General features: G+C 27.5%; 1 protein-coding gene across 1 annotated transcript in view; it reads right to left on the minus strand.

Annotated features, from left to right (window-relative positions):
• Cdh19 (cadherin 19) overlaps nt 1–3,819 on the minus strand; it is a 106,287-nt gene that overhangs the window by 102,085 nt on the left and 383 nt on the right. The window lies entirely within an intron of this gene.

Below are 3,819 nucleotides of genomic sequence, written 5' to 3' on the forward strand. Positions count from 1 at the left end.
GTGGCACATAAACAATTGGTCCAAAAGAATTAAATTATGTCTTTTTTTCAAGAAATGGGTAGGACAGAGATCATGATATTAGGTGAAATAAGACAGAGTCAATAAATCAATTGTCACATATTTTCTCTGATACATTAAAAAAAAGAATATATGAAAGTAATTGGGAAATTAGTTATAACATGGAAAGAAAATGGATGGATAAGAAAGTAAAAGCCAGTGCTTGAGCAGGTAAATATTTCCACAGTTCACTATAAGTGTATATGAAAATACAATAATGCAAGTCATTACTCTGTTTAAGTATTATACACTAATAACACTGCCATGACATTTTAAAAAATGTGCACTTACATATTTAATACTATTTTTAGATTTGCACTGAAAAGTTCATAGATAAATACACACACATGCACACTTATATATGCATAACATTGTCTTATATGTATTCCATATAATTTAATCTAAATTTACCATAAGTAACAGCAATATTCATTTTCTGTTAAAATGTATGGCATTACAGTAATTTCATTAAAAATAACTGTGACAGTAAAATTATGAAATTATGAATGTAAATTTGAAATACATATTTGTATGTACACAAACGATTGTTTATTATTAGACTATATATTTGATATGCCCATAAAATTGTTGTACTATATATATACATTTTTTCAGAATGAAAAATGTATAGAGAGAAATCCATGTCATATATAGTCCCAAAGGGAATGATTACTTTCATGAGATGTATTTATATGCACCTGAAAAATGATGTTATGACCTGTTTCCTTTTCATCAAATACTATGGAATAAGAGCTAGATTTTGCTTTATAGTTCAAGAGCTACTTCAAATACTGTCAAGGTTTATTTACTTAGTGACAAACAACAATATTCTGTTCAAAATTCATAGAGGGACATCTATATCTTTTTCTCTTTATCATTTTTACTGTCTGTGTATTTTGGTAGTGTTATCTTTTTATCAAAAAATGTCATTTTACCAGTAAGTTTCAAGAGTAAAATACACAGAAAATTCTTTGAAACAATTTAGCTATAATCTGCCAATGTAGGAAAAAATTATGACATTTTCCTTTTAGCAATTTATGTATAGCTTTCTCATTTACATGGTATTAAATTTTTCACAGAAAGAAAATTACCTGCATTGTTTTAAGGCATGAATGATGTGCTGAAATTGTTCTTGCTTTAATATAACATCTTGCAAACTGCACATTTCATAGATAATGTAACAGTATTAAAGCACAAATAAAATTGGGATGTATTGATCCTTTATTACAAATTGACTATGCTCAATAACATTTTACGTTTGACTTGATGTTTCAAAGTAGAGCACTTGAAATCAACATCATGTTGTTGTTTTTTTTAAAACTTAAGACATCTTCATGGTTTTGTTTGCAGTAATTGTGTGTGTTTTGCTGTTCAAAACATTCACGCTTAATTGATTTTAAGACCTTCCTTAGGATTAGATTATCATTCTGGTATTGAATCATATCAGCATATTAAAAAGGATAGATGTGTTTGGAAAAAGGAATTCATGACTTTTCAAAATGTATTTTTCATGCATTTATCTTTATTTTTTTAACAAAGTAGTGGAGACACTGGGTAAAAAGTCTTTGGTAAAATCTGCATTAGTTTTGTTTTAATATGTCAAGCATCTTTCTGGTCACTTTGGTAAAGATCACTGATTTCTGAGCTGTATTTGAGATCACAAAAAGAGTCCTATAAGGCTGTTGGTATGGTCCATATGCTATGTTTTAGCCTCAATCTGCTATGTCAAATTGAAGTTGCACATGTCAGAGCCTCACGGATGGTAAAGGAAATCATAATAACCACATTTAAAGGTTCATTACTTTCTTATTCATCAACAGATATTAGGCTGGTAACAGTAAATCCTAATAAAGGTGTATGAAGAGATCAATGTATGATTTTAAATTATGGAACAAATTTGCTTCTTTCATACTCAATGCCATGTTAAATACTATTCATTAACCTTTTAGCATAAGATTGTTAAAGCATGCATGCTAAGATGATGATGGTCAAAAACAGTCTCAATTTATATTTACTTAGGGTTATTGTTTATCAAATTTGTTTTCTTACCAATGCATAAGAGGCATTTATGCATATCATGTTTTACACAATTTATTTTACATTAAATTTATTTTCTTTAATGAAAGATAAAACTGTATTTTTAACAAGGATGCATAGAATGTCAGCATTTATGCACTTTATTTATTTATTCAAAGGATTTTATTTATTATTTTTATTTTATGTGTGAGTGTATTACTTGCATGCATGTAAGTGCACCTGTGTTGTGCAATGCCTGTGGAAGTCAGAAGAAGGAGCTGGATTCTCCTGGAACTGGAGTTACAGACGGTGTTAACTGCCATGTGGATCTGGGATCAAAACCTGGGTCCTCTGCAAGAGCAGCCAGCACTCTTAATCATTGAGCCAACCCTTCAGGCCCTGTACTCTTATATTTAAATCAGGTTAAGGTCTTGTAGTTCCATCAAATATCTCCTTAGAGTTAAAAGATTTAAAATGCACATCTAAGCATCTTCAACTTATAATAATTTAATCAATTTAGTTTTGAAAATTCCTATGGATAACCACTTTGGAAAGATTCCATGTGGAAAATAAGACAAAAACCCATAATTAGATAAATGACTGTAAGACTTGTATAAATTTGAATTTGAAGGTCTAAAGGAGATGTTTAAGGAGAGAGAGAGAGAGAGAGAGAGAGAGAGAGAGAGAGAGAGAAGAGAGAGAGAGAGAGAGAGAGAGAGAGAGAGAAACATAGGTAAAAAGATTTTGGCACTGATAAACAAAAAAGTTTATCAAAATACAGAGCTACACATTTCAGATATAATTTACACTGTTAATTTTATTTCATTAAGTTGTTATGAAGTCTTGATAAAGAAGAAAACACATGTAAAGAACAGGAAAATGGGTAATTTCCAAACTGCATAAAACTGCTTTTTAAAAGTTTAAATAATCCTGTATATGTAATTGATAATTATTTTTACATTTAAAAAACACTTCTCACTTATTATTAAATTTGGTCTTTATAAATATTCATACTCTTACCAAACTAAGTATTTAATTAAAACATGTTTGAATAAAAAATGCTACATTAATATAAATGCACTTATTATATAAATTTATTTAATTCTGTAGATACATCCAAACTAAAAGTATGTTTTATAACTGATTTTGATGATTTTTATCTAAATAATATTTTACTTGAAATATATTGATTTTAAAAATAAACTGAGTTTATAATGCTAACAAATAAATTTATATAAAGAAAATATTTTGGTGCAATGTCAACATTTTTGTTGTTGAATATTTCATTTATATTTTAGATTCTAGGAGTACTGAATCCCTTTTGCAACTTACTGTAGGAATGCATCATAATTAACAATGTAATTAAAAGTATAGGTAATGAATTGAATTCAAATATTTAATGTATTTGATTTTATATTTTCTTAATTTTTACTTTTGCATTTTTCTTTTTTAATAAATAATCCTTTTGACACATATAATTTAAGTTTTATACATATGCAAATAATAATCTATTTTATCCACTCAATAGTTCATTTTATTAGACTCATAACATCTTGTAATACTTAAACATTTTTCTCAAAATGTTTTAAAAAAATAGATTGTTTGAAAGCCAAAAAATATCAAAAAGTATGTCAAGGAATAAACTGTTTTCTAACCTTGCTAATGTCTTGTTTCAAAGAAATAGTGCTATTCAAATATGTGGGAATTCCATTAATAAAAAATATTTAAGAAATAAATTCTTAGTAA

This window comes from Nannospalax galili, unplaced genomic scaffold (genome assembly GCF_000622305.1).
Source record: "Nannospalax galili isolate Female #2095 unplaced genomic scaffold, S.galili_v1.0 scaffold298, whole genome shotgun sequence".
NCBI classification, from domain to species: domain Eukaryota; kingdom Metazoa; phylum Chordata; class Mammalia; order Rodentia; family Spalacidae; genus Nannospalax; species Nannospalax galili.